Source organism: Lissotriton helveticus, chromosome 9, assembly GCF_964261635.1.
Source record: "Lissotriton helveticus chromosome 9, aLisHel1.1, whole genome shotgun sequence".
Lineage (NCBI taxonomy): Eukaryota > Metazoa > Chordata > Amphibia > Caudata > Salamandridae > Lissotriton > Lissotriton helveticus.
The window spans coordinates 613658154-613676095 of record NC_136070.1 but is presented as its reverse complement, the minus strand read 5'-3'; the positions used below and the strand labels follow the sequence as shown (position 1 = coordinate 613676095).

Genomic DNA, 17942 nt, shown 5'->3' with positions numbered 1-17942 from the left:
CGGCATTACAATTGGAACTTGATACAGATGCTGTAAATCTAGGGGTCTAAAGCACAAATTTAACTTCATGCTTCAGGCATAGCAGATAATGTGATGGATATTTTCCAGAATCTTATTAGTAATGATTTCGATTTGCACAAATTGACTGCTGATAAGTCTAATTTGAATAAATATGAGTTAAAAACTTTATGTGATCTGTGGAATGATAAATCTATCATTATTAAGGAAGCTGGTATGGGTGGCAATGTTGTAATAATGAACTATAAAGAGTATGATCATGAGGCACATCGGCAACTTAAAGACAGAACTAACTATGCCATGGTAGAAGTAGGAGACCGTGATCAATCTAAAGCCATGATTAAAAGTAAATTGCACATTTATGCAGATCAACAACTTATTGGCATTGAGGAATTTAGCTATCTATGGGTTGAGAATGCCAAAACGCCTGTGATACATTTGTTGCCCAAAATTCATGAAGGTCGTAACGAGCAAGTTACCTTCCTTCGGTAACAATATATCTGTAAGAAACATTAGTCATTTAGATTCCTTACCTTAGAATAACCCCCAGGCGTCAGACTGGATCCGGAAAATTTTGCGTAGCAGTACCCCTGCGCGTCGATAGGCGTCGTCTGCGGCTCCGCGTGCGTCGTCGGCGTCGTTGGCACCGGGATGACGTCGGAGTACTTACACGCCGCCCTCGCGCGCTGGCGTCAGTTCTTATACACAGCTTTTCCGCACCAGAAACGCAGAGCCATGATAAAAACCGACACTGGTGCCAAGAAACTAGGGATGAACCTTAACCCTAGATATTGGTTCACAGAACGGGGAGGATAGGTGGTGCGGTAAGGAATCTAACTAACTAATGTTTCTTACAGATATATTGTTACCAAAGGTAAGTAACTTGTTCATCTGAAAGAAACACGTTAGTTAGATTCCTTATCTTAGAATAAATACCCCTGCAATACCAACACCGGTGGTGGGTCTGCGAACCAAGATCACACCAGAAAGTCCTGGAGAACGGAACGGCCAAAGAAGCATCTCTCCGGACTTGGCTGTCCAGGCAATAGTGTCTACCAAACGTGTGCAGCAAGGCCCACGTAGCTGCCTGGCAGATGTCCTGCAAGGGGACTCCCCGACCCAGGGCAGTAGTAGCCGCCGTGCCCGAGTGGAATGGGCCCTCAGCCCAACAGGAGGCTCCTTTCTCGCCAAGGAGTAGCAATCCTTGATGCACAAGAAGACCCACCGAGAGATGGTCTGTTTGTGCACCGCCTGTCCCTTCTTAGCGCCCACGTAACCAACAAAGAGCTGGTCATCCACCCAGAACTGGATTGTGCGGTCCAGATAGAATGAGAGCGCACGTTTTGGGTCCGGACGGTGGAGCCTCTCTTCCTCTTTCGCGGGATGCGGAGGCGGAAAGAAGGTGGGCAAGGTGATAGACTGCCTGAAGTGGAAGGCTGTGACCACCTTGGGAAGGAAAGAGGGACGCGTTCTTAAAACAACCTTATCCGGATGGACAGAAAAGAAAGGAGGTTTAGAAGAAAGAGCCTGGAGCTCACTCACTCTCCTGGCAGAGGTGATGGCAACCAGGAATGCAGTCTTAAGAGTTAGAAGACGAAGAGGGCAATTGTGAAGTGGCTCGAAAGGAGCGCACATCAAAAAAGTCAGAACAAGGTTCAAGTCCCACTGAGGCATCACAAAAGGAACAGGATGAAACATGTGAGTGATGCCCTTCAAGAATCTATTTACAACAGGGGACTTGAAAAGAGAAGGCTGATCAGGAAGCCTTAAAAAGGCCGATATGGCAGAGAGGTAGCCCTTGGTAGCGCCCAGAGAAGAGCCCAGCTGGGCAAGAGAAAGAAGAAAGAGAAGAACCTCTGAAAGGGTGTCGGAAAGAGGATCCACAGCCTTTGCTGTGCACCATGCCACAAACGTATTCCACCTGCAGGCGTATACCGATTTTGTGGAGGGACGCCTGGCTGCCAGAATCACATCAGATACTTCAGGAGGATAGTCAAATGGACTCAACTGTCGCCGCTCAATCTCCACGCATGGAGGTGGAGACTGGACAGGTTCGGGTGGAGGACCGTCCCCTGCTGCTGCGACAGAAGGCCCTCCTGAAGAGGCAGACGAATCGGGGGATCGACTGACATGCTGAGTAGCTCGGGATACCAGTATGTTTGTGCCCAGTCCGGAGCCACAAGGATGGCTTGAGCCTGGTCGCGCCGGATCTTCTTCAGCACTCTGGGCAGAAGTGGTATAGGCGAATAGGCGTACAATAGACCGCAGCTCCACTCGCGACGAAAAGTGTCTCCGAGCGAGCGCCGCCTTGGAAATTCCAACGCACAGAACTGATGACATTGCGCGTTCTCTTCTGTGGCGAATAGATCTAACCAAGGCTCTCCCCACTGTCGAAAGAGGCCTTGCGCCACGTCCGAGTTCAGACGCCATTCGTGATCCATCATGCACCGACAGCTGAGTTCGTCCGCCCTGGCGTTCAGGGAACCTGCCAGGTGTTGAACCACCAGGGTGACGCCCTGGTGTTCCAGTCACTGCCAGAGGCGCAGAGCCTCCTGGCAAAGGGTCTACGACCCCACCCCTCGCTGTTTGTTGCAATTCCACATGGCGTTGGTGTTGTCCGTGAACACCTGCACTACACTTCCCCGGACAGAGGGAAGGAATGCCTTCAGTGCAAGCCGGATCGCCCGCAGCTCCAGAAGGTTGATGTGGAGCCGGGACTCCGCCGGAGCCAAGAGGCCTCTGATCTCCGCCTCTCCCATGTGGCCCCCCGAGCCCAGGAGGGACACATCCGTCACCACTACGTGCTCCGGTTGGGGTAGGGAGAGGGATCTGCCGCTGACCCAATCGCGGTCCGTGAGCCACCACTGCAACTGTCTCGCAGTGCCCTCCGAGATCCGGACATGGTAGGACAGGTTGCCCTGATGCTGGGCCCACTGAAACTTCAGGTCCCACTGCAGAGCCCGCATCCGCCACCGGGCGTGATGCACCAGAAGGATGCAGGAGGCCATCAGTCCTAGAAGCCGCAGTGTCAACCTCACCGAGACCCGGGATAAAGGCTGAAAGATCGGAATCAGAGCCTGAATATCCCGAACCCGCTGTTCAGGAGGATACACCCGAAACTGCGCCAAATCCAGAACCGCTCCGATGAAGAGGAGCTTTTGAGAGGGACACAGCTGTGACTTCTGCACATTAATGGAAAACCCCAGCAAGTGCAGGATGTCGGCCGTAGTCTGAAGGTGGCTGACGACTGTCTGGGGCGAGCCTGCCTTCAACAACCGGTCGTCTGGATAGGGGAAGACTGACACCCCTAATCTGCGCAGATGAGCTGCGACCACCGCCATCACTTTCTTGAACACCCGTGGGGCGCTGGTAAGGCCAAAGGGGAGCACGGTAAACTGAAAGTGCTCGTGGCCTACTGTGAACCGCAGGTAACGCCGGTGGGCCGGCAGGACGGGGATGTGGAAATAAGCGTCCTGCAAGTCCAACGCTACCATCCAGTCTCCGGGGTCTAAGGCAGCTAAGACCTGAGCCAAAGTCAGCATCTTGAACTTCTCCTTCTGGAGGAAGCCGTTGACGTTCCTGAGGTCCAAGATAGGGCGTAGGCCCCCTTTGCCCTTCTTGGGAACCAGAAAGTAGTGGGAATAGCAACCACACCCTACTTCTGGCCCAGGAACGCGCTCGATGGCCCCTTGGCCAAGAGGGCCGATACTTCCTCTTGCAGAAGTTGCAAGTGATCCCCCCACACGCGGTGGCACTGCGGTGGCATGGCTGGAGGGGTCGCCACGAAGGGGAGGGAGTAGCCCCTTTGGACGATTTGCAGCACCCACCTGTCCGATGTGATGGTGCGCCAGTGGAGGAGGTGATGGCGAACCCTGCCCTCCACTGGCGTCAAATGGGCCTGAAAGCTCGGACTAGAAGGGCTTTGAGGCAGATGCTTCGGGGGTGGATGTGGGCTGGTCTCGCCGTTGTCCCCTGGCACCGCCACGGCGGTTACCACGTCCGCCGCCGCGCTGGATGTTAGACTGTGGCCCGTGGCTGGCAGGACGTGAAGGGGCGCACCTTCCTTGGCCACAAAAGGAGCGAAAGGCAGACTGCTGCTGACACTGGCCCGAGAGGCCCAAGGACTTGGCCGTAGCCCTGGAGTCCTTGAAGCGTTCAAGCGCATGATCTGTCTTGCCACCAAAGAGGTGGCTGCCATCAAACGGCATGTCCACGAGGGTATTCTGGACATCTGCCGAGAAGTTGGCGGACCTCAGCCAGGCGTGGCGGCGAACCACCATCGTCGTTGACATAGCCCTGCCCAGCGAGTCCATGGTATCCAGCCCACATCGTATGGAGTATCGTGCCGCGTCTCTTCCCTCCGCGAGGGCTTGAGCGAGCTTCGCCTGGATCCCCTCCGGGCACTCTGGCAGCACCTCCGCAACCGTATCCCACAGAGAGTGGGTATAACGGCCCAAAAGGCAAGCGGTGTTGCCTGACCGCAACCCACAACTGAGGGAGGAGAACAGCTTCTTGCCAAACTGTTCATACGTTTTGGATTCCCTATCTGGTGGTGCAGTCGAGAATGCGGATTGGGAAGTGGAGGCCTGGATAACCAGGCTCTCTGGGGTGGGGTCGGTGAACAGGAAGCTAGGGTCGCCCGGAGATCGGCGGTGGCACCTGGCGACGATCCTATCTACAGGGGGACCTGTAGCAGGCCTGGACCAGGTGCCCAACAGGTAGTCCATGAGAGCCTCATTAAACGGCAGTAGAGGCCCCGGAGAGCTTGTCTGCGGTTTAAGGACCTCAGTGAGGATATTAGACCTCACAGTTGTGACGGGGAGCGTAAGCGCCAAGGCCTTGGCTGCCCTCGTCAGCACCACAATATAAGCAGCCCCCTCCTCCGCAGCCACGGCAGGAGGGGAGACAAAACCAGTGTCAGGTGAAGTGTCAAGACCACTTGCTTCCCCTAGCTCGTCTGTCTAGTCCTGAAATGAATGACACTCCCGCATCAGAGTGTCCTCAGACCCCTCCTAAACCCCCTCGTCCTCCATCTCCTGATACTCCGGGTCAAAGGATGGAGCCGGATCAAAGAAGAAAGGGTCTTCAGCCGGCGTAGAATGCAGCGTCGGATCCGGACCGAGGGAGGGATCAGGGACGGAGTCGTGCGGGGACGGCGCCGGGGGGTCGACGCCGGCGGGGTCGTAAGGTCGACCAGCGGCGACCCGGATCCGGAACCGGACCGAGCGGGGACCTGCGGCGTCGGGACCGGAGTCGCCGACGGCGCCGGGGCCGAAGCACCCGACGGCGCCGGAGCCGAAGGTCCCGGCCCACTTGGACTCCCAATCGGGGCCACGGGGCCCGGAGGCGCTCCTGCGTGACCCGACGGAGGAGAGAGGGACCTCATGGCCATGACAAAGGCCTCGATCTCCTCCGGCGTCGCGTTCAGCCCAGGGACCGGCGGGTATGGAGCTGGGCGTGGCGCCTGCGGCTCCGGCAGAGATAGAGATGTGGGCACCTTTTATGGCCAATTACATTATCACAGTAGCTTTTGAAGAGATGCCATTTATCATGTGCACCCTCGTCAACACCCTGCAAACAGAAGGTCTTGCAGGATAGTAATTAAAGTGCAATTTAAACATTCACAGGTTACACAATACTTCACAGCGTCTACATCTTGCGGTTAAAATATTTAAATAGTCTTTGATTAATGAACATCATTGAAAACCAACCTCTTGACTACTAAAAAGCCCCGCTACTGAAAATTCTATTAGAAAATATCTAGTGGTTTAAAGAAAGTTACTGTGAAATTATCAGCCAAAGTAAATTCCAAGTATCATTCACAGTAAAATGCTCTGAGGACAAATAAAAGATACATTCTTAAAGCAATTGAATAGAAATGTGAAGATATAAGGACAGAAAGGAAATCCAATTTCATTAAATACAAAAATGTTGAAAGCAATTCCTACTTTACTGGCACTTTTCCTCTCTGGCAGAGTGAGAATTCAGCACTAACGCCACCACTACCAGAAATGTGCCTCTTAAACTTGCAAAGGGAGAAGGATTGTACAAAAGTGGCCTATGGAAGCCTGAGTTTAGGCTCAGAAATAGCTATGAACCACTCTGAATAAAATCTAGTAAAGAAAATCCATTCTAAGATGTCCACCGATGTGTACATCATGAGGCGCCTATTTTTAACTTACAGTACTAAATGGTGGGTGGCTGATCTAGTTAGAACGATTACATGAAATGTTAAAAGAAAAATCAGCAACAATCAAATCAGCAGCAGTTTGTAGCTGCTGGGCCCTCAAAAAAATATACAAATATTGTAACATGGGAGCGGGCCTTTCAAGGGAGTGAAAATGAGCACATGCAGCAGGGGTAAGGGCGGGTAAGGTGGAGGGAGAAGGCAAGTAAAATTAGTAGCTCAATATTAAATTAAAAAAGAACGTTCCCTCAAGTTTGCAGTAGAAGGATACTAGTCATCCAATACGAACACTGTGAGACGCATGCTTCTAGGCAGGACAAACACAAGAAAAGGGAGGAAACCCATTGTATCAAGAGCAGACAATTGAGATAGACAACAAAGCTATCCAAACACGAGAAAGAGGCTGACCCAAACCCCACTCAAAGTATATCTTATGTATTGGAAAAATTATTCATGTTGCGCGTCTAAATACAAATGCTACAATACAATGCGAACATTAATAGTACCTGTATGTTGAAACAGGCTCACTCCTTCCTATCCCAGCTTCACCGCTGTTCGGTCTGGAACTGAACTTACTTCAAAAGCAGGTCAGAAACTCCTCCTGAAAAAAGACATGCACGTGCTTTAGATTAAAACGGAGGCATTTCAGTGTGAGTGATCACTTTTCTGTTGGCTTGCACAAAACATAGTATGCGGCAAAAAAGTTAGTTTTTGCTTCAGACAAAAATGTTCAAACTTTAAGGGAATTCTTGTTGTGAGCATTCAAATCCATTGTTCGTAACTCTTGTGTGCGCTGTAGCACATGGAAACAAGCCATGGCCTAATTATACTCTAGATGCTATAGGAGTTTAAGGATGAAACAGGATTACAAGCAAAATCATGACGACAACAAGTTTCACACGTCTGAACGGGTAGAGCATGGGCAATTACTTCTTATCCCCTATTTTCAGGTCAGCAGATTGGTCTCAGTAAACACCAAAGCCGTGAAATCAGCCCCCGGGGGATTGCTCGGTGCCCGCAACGGCCAGTCCGGGCCTGCCGAGGTGGCAGGGATATTGTAATCAGGGCCCATGCACCACAAACAATTAGCATACAATGAAATCTGGGGCTAAACCTCCGACATTAGCTATCTGGAGGACAATCCTACATAAGAACTCTAGGTATTACCTGACAACTTAGGCCAGACCTGAGGTTTTATACCGCAGCACTTTAAAAAGCAGGACCTGTTGAGGATGTCGGGCAGGGCACTGAGCTATTTAGTGGCTATGGGCTGCAATCTCTCTGGAGGAAAATTAACTGTAATTCATCTGAATGTTTAATGTGACAATGAAGAAAAAAGAAGCCAGTGTCTAGTTCATTAAATAATAACCTGAAACTAAGAATACGTTCGCAGCAGTGACATATCATACAACATACGTTCACGATGCTGTGAAATACCAGCAGTCAGATAAACAAAGGAGACTCCAAAAGGAATTTACAACAGCATTGACAGGAGATAGGAACTAATAAAGCATAGATTTCAAGATTTTATTTTTGGGGGATCGGTCTTTTTAAAAACAAAAACCATTACACCAAATAACAATTTTTAAATAGTACTACTACATATAAACACATAAAATCATTGGCAGAATCTTACAAAGTTAATCTATAAGGTACTTTTGAGCATCAAATATTTAAAGTTTCATTTTAAACGAAGATTTAAAAAGATCATGTCTTTCTAACATCCTTGTTATTAAACGGCCTTTAACACTTCTTGATTTTCTGGTTGTCCGTTAGTTTGTAAAAAACAAATCTTTTTCGCTCTCTTCAGAGTTTCAACCGATTTCCTTTAAATACACATTTAAAAGTTTCACTCCCTTACATACTATGGGGATTGAGGTTCCGCCGAGTTAGGTGATTACTAGGCCAGGGCAAAGCACTACGCTACACTCGCGTAGTTTGTGCATCTTGCGGCGGTCATTTTTTGCTTGCTCGCGGTCCTCGATGTCAAGTTGGCAACCGCGAGCAAGGAAAATTACATCCTGGCGAGACTTTTTCATCGTTCGCGATCAGCAACATCAAGTTGCCGATCGCGAGCGTGGAAAATAAACCTCCCGGCGAGATTCTCAACGTGGGGAGGTCAGGTTTCTCATTGCGAGTGGTCGCGTATGCTAGCAACCGCTCGCAATGAGAAACTACCAGTCCGCGTTGAGAAAGCTGTCGCTCGAGGAAAAGCTGCAACTGTGCAAGATGCCGTTTTCAATGATTGCACAGTGCCGGATGCTTGTCCGCACTGTGCAGTCATTGAAAACGGCATCTTGCACAGTGCGAACAGGGTACTACGCAGTTCGCTTAGTAGTTCGCGTAGTGCGAAGTGCACTTCGCGTAGCTACGCGTAGCGCTACTTCGCGAACTATGCCCAGGGTTAGTGATTACAGCTTCTCTACATGATCGTATATTCAAACTATTCAGTAGTGATTTTAATAGTGACTTCCGTTCCTTTAATAGCTTAGGGCATACGCAAAAAATGTGTTGAATATGTTCGTCTTTGTATCCGGATAGTCTGCAATCTCGATTTTCCCTTTTATCCTTCCATGCTGGGATTAAGTCTTTTGTTTCCCACCTGCCCAGACGCAGCATCATAAATTGATGTTTTAGGGTAAGTGAGAAATAGGCTGATAAATATTCCTGAGGCTTCCTTTTCCCATATGAATTAATAACCGTCCAGGCATGCCATCTTTGCAATAGGGTATTCTCATCCGTTGAGTGAGACATGGATATTATTGTGATGTTGATTCGTTTGTTGAATGCCTTTTTTCCTATGCTAAGATTCCAAATATCTAGGGCAGAGAGGTACTTTATCACCTGGTTTAAGTAACTACCCCAGGATCCTTGCATTTTCTTTTCTTTTTGTCTTTCTATTTCTTTCCAGCATAGGTGATCTATGGTTCCGCTTGCAGAAGCACGCAACCTCCAGCACAGTGAATGCTCCTTTGCTGCGAAATAGCTGGTTTAATAAGCCAAACTCTAGCCGCACCTGGGCAGGCGATGCACTTCGCTGGATATGGAATACTTTTTTATATACTTTTGTTTGTATTTTGTTCAAGGCCGGGATTTCACATCCTTTCATTATTTCAGTGCCATAGGTTACTGTTGGCATTAACTTTGCCTGCCTAACTGTTAATAAGTTGCCGTATGATGGACAGCTTAATTTTTTGTAAATCTTTTTATTATTTTAAAGCAAAAAAATAAACAGACATATCCGGTGCCATATATACATCCAATGATAACAGGGTGAATTGGTACAAAAACAGGATAGACGTAGAGCAGCAAAAATATTTAAGAGGCCCGCACTATTAATCACAAAATAAAATTTGCATCAGTAAAATCGATAAACAGTTTAGATGCGGATCCTCAAAACCCTCCTACCCATAAAAGCAAAACAGCAGGAGAATCATGGCAACCAGATACTAGAGGTTAAGGATCAAAGTCAGGATATTTCTCCAATAATACGAGTAAAGGAAAGACTAAGAAAAAAATTGAAAAAGAGAAAAAACCATATGGGCGATAACAAAAGAAAACAATAAACCCATCCCCCCACCCTGCACCCCTGCAAACGGCTATCGCCTAACCCCCAGTAGCAGCGTGCCTGTCGCCCCAACTAACTAGGTTCTAAAAGAAGAAATCTACCGAAGTAGAGAAGAGAAGTGGAGGAGGGCATATTCGTACGGGCTCCCGGTCACCCCTCCCCCCGCCAGAACCAAGAATCCCCACATTGAAGTCAAGAAATCTATCGGACAACAAATATGTATTTCAACAAGGGAAACTTCAAACACAGCCCAGCCTTCCTAAAGCATAAGTTTAGCAGATCCCGTGTCCATCGATACTTGAGTCAAACCCAGTCTTTCAATCTCATCCTTGCCCCTTCCGATCAGACGCATGAGTCCCCTCCGGACAAACCACCTCTTCCACAGGACAGTCCGAGTACGTAGAAACTGTAATATAATTCAATGCAAGACAAAGCAGAAGAACGAAAGTGCCGTGAACATCGTCAGGTCCAGAGACTCCCTTCCCCGTTATGAACTCCCAGCGTTGATTCGTACGCCATCTTAGCGGCTCCGATGTATAGGGAAGTGACGCAGTTTCATCCCGATAACAGTTCTCATCAAAAGTCTCTGGAGTGGGAACATCAATTAGTCCTTCCATAGTCGGCAACGATCGTAGGCTTAACAATCCATTGGTGGCATCGAGCTTGTTCTCATCGTCCAAAACACTGGTCAAAGGCTCCGATACCTCACACAATACGGGGTCTACTTCCTTAATCAGAGTGGCCATCTTGGGTATCTCGGTTGTCACCGTTTCTTGTAGTGGAGTAGGGTCCGGTCCAATTCGTACCATTCGTACCATCTCAGCCAAGCGCGCCACCATCGTCTGAATGCGGCCTTCAACGTACACATGAATTGACCCAATGGCTGCCAACACAGTTCGTAGCGACAGGTCACTCACGGTCCGTTCCACCACTCTTCGATCGGTGTCGGTCATGATTGCTTCCCCCAGCGAGCTCGATCTCTCAGAGGGGGACGGGCGAATAGGGAACGGTCGACGGAGACTTATCAGTTGTTCCGATGATATCTTAGGTCCGCCACCACAGGTGGAGATCCCAACCCAGCGAACACCAGCGGGCCTGTTACCGGGTCACCGGGCAGGACCCCCGTCCACAGCTGCAAGCGTTGGGCTGTCACCCCTCCTCCGACTTTCACCAAGGCAGCCAAACGCCATCCACATCAATACGAAAAAGCAAAAAAATAAATGTTTCCACTCCGGTAGACCGGACCCAATCACACCACCACAGCCGATGTTGTTTAACTGAAACCCGGATGGGCCAGTACTCGAGACCCCGGCTTCCGGGCAGATCTAGGCCGCATGCTTCCACTCGACATATCTTCGTCAGCCGAGCATGTAGAGATCTCGGGATAGCACCATTAATCTCACGGCAGGTTCATACACACGGTGGCTGGGCGCAAGGACAGGATAAATGACAGGATATTCCGGCGGGAGTCAGAGGTCGGCGGAGCCGGGAGCCTACGCGGCCATCTTGGTTGCTAGTGTCGAGTTTTCCCTTAATTTCTTTTTTAATACACTAAAGCCATATATCAGGTTTTGAGATTTTGACTTCATTGAAATGAGCTGTGATTTGTGGCTTAATTTTCGTTCTACCAAGAATCCAAGATATTTGAAGGAGGCTACTGTTTAGACTTTCTTCCCCTCTAATAAAGCATAGAATATGGCATGTTTTCAGGTTGGGCTGTAAACACTAAAGCAACACTAAAGTCATTATGAAGCAAAAACAACCGAAACACTGGCACTGAAGGGAACTACTTTGTGTGTGGATCTGCTCACTGTGACAGAGCAAAATGCAGTCACTCAAAGTTACAATAGAAGGTGGCTGAGGTAGGCTGACCCACTGCCCCACGCTGCATGCTGTAGTGGGCGTAAGCAAGATGTGAATGACAACAGAACAATAGATGAAGAAAGGTGGCTCAAAACACCTCTATGTAAATACATTATACATATCATTTTAGTAAACTCAAAAGGTCTTGGCTAACACCAAACCTAAAATTGCAGCCAGAGACCAATTCATTAAATAAGAACCAAGAACGAAACACACCTTAGCAGTGACATTTCATGCAACAAACGTTCACAATGCTTCAATGTGTCATTTGACCTTTTAACAACACATCCTGCCTCAATGTCGGAATCTTTTATCGCTAATCCAGTATGGCCTTAGTGGACAGCTGTGAAGATTCACTTTAATGTATGCACCCTCGTCAACACCCTGCAAGTGGCTGATCTCACAAGGTGGTAATTAAAGTGCAATGTAGTCATTTACAAGAGATGGTGTACTTTACAATGCCTGTCTCCAAAGTCAAGGTTCTCAAAAAGTATATATTTGTTTACAGTTGAAGTCTTTGGAGGAGAATCCCAGGGATTCTCGGTCCTTGATTACACCTTTCTGGTAAGCATTGCATGCTTTCTTCTGGGGGAGACTCACCCGAACAGTCCCCTGAGAGGAGCTCAATATGCTTTGCATCACCACCAGTTACAGAGGGACACTGCATCGGTATTCCCACTCCCAACTGTGCTTCTCAAGCAGATCAGAAACTGCTCCTGAAAAAAGACAAGCACATGCTTTATACGTGAACGGAGGCGTCTCAGTCTGTGTTATCACTTTCCAATTCGCCTGCACAAAAGGTTTTGATCATTAGGACACAGGCGCAGAGTCCAGGGCAAAAAACAAGTGACAGTCCTGCTTGAAACAAACTTTTTACACTGAACGGAATTCAATTTGGGAACATTCGATTCCACAGGTTTTTTTTATTTTTTTATAAATCTTTATTAACATGAAGGCATAAGTTACATACACAATACTGTATTCAAAGTTCAATTTTGTCGTTTACGCAGTTACGTAGCGGCAGAGCAATATAAGTAATGTGCATATAGATGTACGTTAAGTGCTTTCTCAAAAGTAACACAGATGATTGCTATCAGTTGTCCTTAACACAATTCTCTGAGACTAATGTCGATGTCTCACTTTGTATATGGTACATCATTCTAACCTTCAACATAGATGTATTAATTAGCGTGGCAGATATTGAAGAAAAAAGAAAAGAAAACCCAACTATTGTCATCACTTTCCTATTATTGTACACACGCCCATAGCCAACCATCAGTCACCTTGCTTGTTATCAATGTTGTTTACAATAGTATTACATTAACGAACAAGTTACTTACCTTCGGTAACGATATATCTGTAAGAAACAGTAGTTAGTATTAGATTCCTTACCTTAGAATATCCCCAGGCGTCAGTCTGGATCCGGAAACTTTTGCGTAGCAGTACCCCTGCGCGTCGGTAGGCGTCGTCTGCAGGCGTCCCCTGCGGCTCCGCGTCGTCGGCGTCGTGCGCCGTGATGACGTCGCTGGAGTATATAGACGCCGCCTCCGCGCGCTGACGTCAGTTCTTTGCACACAGCTTTTCCGCGCCAGAACACGCAGAGCCATGTGAGAACCAACACTGGTGCCATTTGAAACTAGGGCCCTGAAAGGGATGTCCCTAACCCTAGGTATCAGTTCGCAGAACGGGGAGGATGGGCGGGGCGGTAAGGAATCTAATACTAACTACTGTTTCTTACAGATATATCGTTACCGAAGGTAAGTAACTTGTTCATCTGAAAGAAACAGGTTAGTATTAGATTCCTTACCTTAGAATAGATACCCCAGCAATACCAACCCCGGTGGTGGGTCTGCGAACCAATACAACCTACACCAGAAAGTCCTGGAGGACCGAACGGCCAAAGAAGCCATCCCTCCGGACTTGACTGTCCAGGCAGTAGTGCCTCGCAAAGGTGTGCAGCGAGGCCCACGTGGCCGCCTGGCAAATGTCCTGCAAAGGGACTCCCCGGCCCAGGGCAGTAGTAGCCGCCGTGGCCCGAGTGGAATGGGCCCTCAGCCCAACAGGAGGCTCCTTCCGAGCCAAAGAGTAGCATGCTTTGATGCACAGGACGACCCACCGAGAGATGGTCCGTTTCTGTACCGCCCTTCCCTTCTTCTCACCCACGTAGCCAACAAACAGTTGGTCATCCACCCGGAACTGGCGTGTGCGATCCATATAGAATGAAAGCGCACGTTTTGGGTCCAGACGATGGAGCCGCTCTTCATCCTTTGAAGGATGCGGAGGCGGGAAGAAGGAGGGCAAGGTGATGGACTGCCCAATGTGAAAAGCAGAGACTACCTTGGGCAGGAAAGAAGGTCTGGTCCGAAGAACCACCTTATCAGGATGAACAGACAAGAAAGGAGGTTGAACAGAAAGAGCCTGGAGCTCACTCACTCTCCTGGCAGAGGTGATGGCTACCAGGAAGGCCGTCTTTAAGGTGAGAAGACGGAGAGGACAGGAATGAAGGGGCTCAAAGGGAGCGCACATCAGGAAAGTCAAAACCAGGTTCAAGTCCCACTGAGGCATCACGAACGGAGCTGGAGGATACATGTGCGTGATGCCCTTTAAGAATCTTAACACAATAGGGGACTTGAACAAAGATGGCTGATCAGGTAGCCTCAAGAAGGCGGAAAGGGCAGAAAGATAGCCCTTGATAGTGCCCAGAGCAGAGCCCTGCTGGGCAAGGGAAAGGAGGAAGAGGAGAACCTCAGATAGAGGGGCAGAAAGGGGATCCACAGCCTTTGCTGTGCACCATGCCACAAATCTGTTCCACCGGCAGGCGTATACCGACTTTGTGGAGGGACGCCTGGCTGCCAGAATGACATCACAGACTTCAGGAGGCAAGTCAAATGGCCTCAACTGTCGCCGCTCAATCTCCACGCATGGAGGTGGAGACTGGACAGGTTCGGGTGGAGGACCGTCCCCTGCTGCTGCGACAGAAGGTCCTCCTGAAGGGGCAGGCGGATCGAGGGACCGACTGTCATGCTGAGTAGCTCGGGATACCAGTACCTTCGAGCCCAGTCCGGAGCCACAAGGATAACTTGGGCCCGGTCGCGCCTGATCTTCTTCAGCACTCTGGGCAGAAGTGGTATAGGCGGAAAGGCGTACAACAGACCGCAACTCCACTCGCGCCGAAAGGCGTCGCCGAGCGAGTGCCGTCTTGGAAACTCCAACGCGCAGAACTGATGACATTGCGCGTTCTCTTCTGTGGCGAATAGATCTAACCAAGGCTCTCCCCATTGCTGAAAGAGGCCTCTCGCCACATCCGAGTTCAGACGCCATTCGTGATCCACCGAGCACCGACGGCTGAGTTCGTCCGCCCTGGCGTTCAGAGAACCTGCCAGGTGTTGAACCGTCAGAGTCACGCCCTGACGTTCCAGCCATTGCCAGAGGCGCAGAGCCTCTTGGCAAAGGGTCCACGACCCCACACCGCCCTGTTTGTTGCAGTACCACATGGCGGTGGTGTTGTCCGTGAACACCTGCACTACACTCCCGTTGACAAAGGGGAGGAATGCCTTCAGTGCCAGGCGAATCGCCCGCAGCTCCAACATGTTGATATGGAGCCGGGACTCCGCCGGAGACCAGAGGCCTCTGATCTCCGCCTCTCCCAAGTGGCCACCCCAGCCTTGGAGGGACGCGTCCGTCACAACCACGTGCTCCGGCTGGGGAAGGGAGAGGGATCTGCCCCTGACCCAATCGCGGTCTGTAAGCCACCACTGCAACTGTCTCGCAGTGCCCTCCGAGATCAGGACATGGTCGGATAGGTTGCCCTGATGCTGGGCCCACTGAAACTTCAGGTCCCACTGCAGAGCCCGCATCCGCCACCTGGCGTGATGCACCAGAAGGATGCAGGAGGCCATCAGCCCCAGAAGCCGCAGCGTCAACCTGACCGAAACCCGGGATAACGGCTGAAAGATGGGAATCAGAGCCTGAATATCCCGGACCCGCCGTTCCGGGGGATAAACCCGAAACTGCGCCGAGTCGAGAACCGCTCCGATGAAAGGGAGCTTTTGAGAGGGACACAGGTGTGATTTCGGCACATTGATGGAAAACCCCAACTCGTGCAGGAGGTCTGCCGTCATCTGAAGGTGGTGGACGACTGTCTGGGGCGAGCCCGCCTTCAACAGCCAGTCGTCGAGGTAGGGGAAGACTGAAACCCCTAACCGGCGCAGATGAGCTGCGACCACCGCCATCACTTTCGTGAACACCCGTGGGGCGCTGGTAAGGCCGAATGGGAGCACGATAAACTGAAAATGCTCGTGGCCTACCGTGAACCGCAGGTAACGCCGGTGGGCCGGCAGGACGGGGATGTGAAAGTACGCATCCTGCAAGTCCAACGCTACCATCCAGTCGTGTGGGTCTAGAGCAGCCAAGACCTGAGCCAAAGTCAACATCTTGAACTTCTCCTTCCGGAGGAAGCCGTTGACGTTCCGTAGATCCAAGATAGGACGCAGGCCTCCCTTGTCCTTCTTGGGTACCAGAAAGTAGTGGGAGTAGCAACCACACCCTACTTCTGGCCCAGGAACGCGCTCGATGGCCCCCTTGGCCAAGAGGGCCGTAACTTCCTCCTGCAGAAGTGTCAAGTGGTCCCCCGACACACGGTGGTTCTGCGGTGGCATGGCTGGAGGAGTGGACTCGAAGGGGAGGGCATAGCCCCTTCGGACAAGCTGCAGCACCCACCTGTCCGATGTTATCGCGCGCCAGCGGGAGTGGTGATGGCGAACCCTGCCACCCACTGGCGTCGCGTGAGCCCGAAAGCTCGGACTAGGAAGGCTTGGATGCCGCAGCGGAGGGAGGCGTGGACTGACCACGACGCTGGCCTCTACCGCCACCACGGCGGAAACCACGGGCGCCACCGCGCTGGGGAGCGCTCTGCGCCGCGTGGCTGGCAGCACGTGTGGGACCTCCTCTCCCTTGGCCACGAAAGGGCCGAAACGAACCCGTCTGCTGGCGCTGGGTCTGGGTCGAGAGACCCAAGGACTTGGCCGTGACCCTGGAGTCCTTGAAGCGCTCCAGCGCGTGGTCCGCTTTGTCACCAAATAGGCGACTGCCATCAAATGGCATGTCCATAAGCGTATTTTGGACGTCTGGTGAGAAGTTGGCAGATCTCAGCCAGGCATGGCGACGAATCGCCACCGTAGTGGACATGGCCCGTCCCAGTGAGTCCGTGGTGTCCAGACCACAACGGATCGAGTACCGCGCCGCATCCCGGCCTTCAACAAAGGCCCGGGTGAGCTTGTCCCGCACTTCCTGGGGGCATTGCGGCAAACACTCCTCGACCGTATCCCACAGGGAGTGGGTGTAGCGGCCCAAGAGGCACGCGGTGTTACAAGACCGCAGCCCAGCACTCAAAGAGGAAAACACTTTCTTTCCGAATTGGTCGTACCTCTTTGATTCCCGGTCGGGCGGAGCCGACGGAAATGCGGACTGCGAAGTGGAGGCCTGGATCACCAGACTCTCCGGGGAGGGATGGGTGGACAGGAAGGCAGGGTCGTCCGCGCAGGGACGGTGACGCCTGGCAACGTTCCGGTCAACCGGCGCACCAGAGGCGGGCCTGGACCAGGTGCCCAGAAGGACATCCGTCAGGGCCTCATTAAACGGCAGCAGAGGCTCCTGGGGGCATGACTGCGGTTTAAAAACTTCCGTCAGGATATTCGGTTTGACCTTCGCGACGGGGAGCTCAAGGTGTAAGGCCTTGGCAGCCCTCATCAGGACCACCGAATAGGCAGCACCCGCCTCGGACGCCACAGGGGACGGAGAGACAAACCCAGGGTTGGGCGACTCGTCCAGGCCACTGGCATCACCCAGATCACCTACCCAGTCCACATCGTACTGGCAGGCACGGGATAGAGGGTCCTCAGACCCCTCCCAACCCTCTCCATACTCCTCCTCGTCATACCCATATTCTGGGTCGACGATATAGACATCGGGGTCAACAGGCCCCATCGGCGTCGGGTCCGGCGTCGGCCGACGCCGGTCCGGCTCCGAGTCCGGAGTCGGGGAGGAAAGGGGGGTGGCGCCGCGCGGCGTCGGTGCCGGGGACCCGACGCCGGCCGGAGCCGACGGCGGAGTCGCTGCACCACGCGGGGGCGGTACCATGGGCTGGCCCACAGGAACCGACGCCGGAGAGGCCGGGAGACCAGCCGGCGACGAACCAGAGGGAACCAGCGGCGCCGGGGCCGGAGCCACCGGCGGCGCCGGGGCAGGAGCACCCGAACCGCTCGGGCCCCCAGACGGGACCGACGGGCCCGCAGGCGCCGAAGGCCC

The 17942-nt window shown here is 51.5% G+C and overlaps 1 long non-coding RNA gene across 12 annotated transcripts in view; it reads right to left on the bottom strand.

The window, feature by feature from the left end:
- Window positions 1–17942, bottom strand: part of LOC144781681 (uncharacterized) — a 315416-nt gene that overhangs the window by 23021 nt on the left and 274453 nt on the right. For 10 of the 12 annotated variants that reach the window (XR_013601047.1, XR_013601034.1, XR_013601040.1 and 7 more), the window contains one exon: window positions 6712–6806. This is a non-coding gene — a long non-coding RNA (uncharacterized LOC144781681). Of the gene's footprint in view, window positions 1–6711; window positions 6807–12236; window positions 12353–17942 lie in introns of all 12 variants that reach the window. The other 2 variants (XR_013601036.1, XR_013601043.1) reach the window with 1 other exon arrangement.